Source organism: Cynara cardunculus (genome assembly GCF_001531365.2).
Source record: "Cynara cardunculus var. scolymus isolate 2C chromosome LG 2, CcrdV1, whole genome shotgun sequence".
NCBI classification, from domain to species: Eukaryota; Viridiplantae; Streptophyta; class Magnoliopsida; order Asterales; family Asteraceae; genus Cynara; species Cynara cardunculus.
The window spans coordinates 7,004,036-7,004,651 of NC_037529.1; positions in this window are offsets into that span (position 1 = coordinate 7,004,036).

Genomic DNA, 616 nt, shown 5'->3' on the forward strand with positions numbered 1-616 from the left:
TTTAGCCAAATGCTTTATAATATAGTATAGATAGTATAGATATAGATTATTATTATTTTTTTCAAAAATCAAAAAGCTTTTCATTTTCATCCTTCAAAAAAACTATTTAAACCAAATGAATCTTTAAAATAAAAAAATAAAAATTTGAGACAATTTTCTATTTTAATAAATTCTTTAAAAAAATTAAAATAGAAATTTTGGAAGTAAGAGTGTAAATTTCTCTAATTTAAGATCTCTTAAAAAATGACTTGGAAATAAATATTTAAAATAGAGAAATAATATTTAATTAAATAAATGAAATACTTTATTAATATAATTAACCGTCTAATTTTGAAAATGAAAAATCTGTTGGAGTTAGATGCAATTTTATTTTTGAAGATTTTAAAATTTTGTTCTTCATTTTGGAAAACTTTTAAAGAATCTATTGGACATGCTCCTAGAACATCTTCAACAGATTCTTTAAAATAGAGAATTAAAAAGTCAAATTCTCTAAAAAAATTACATTCATCTCCTTCAAATTCTCTATTTTAAAGATTACACAATTAACTGTATTATTAAAATATTAAATATAACTCATAAAATATTATTTCTCTTTCTTAAACCTTTAAAAGTTTAA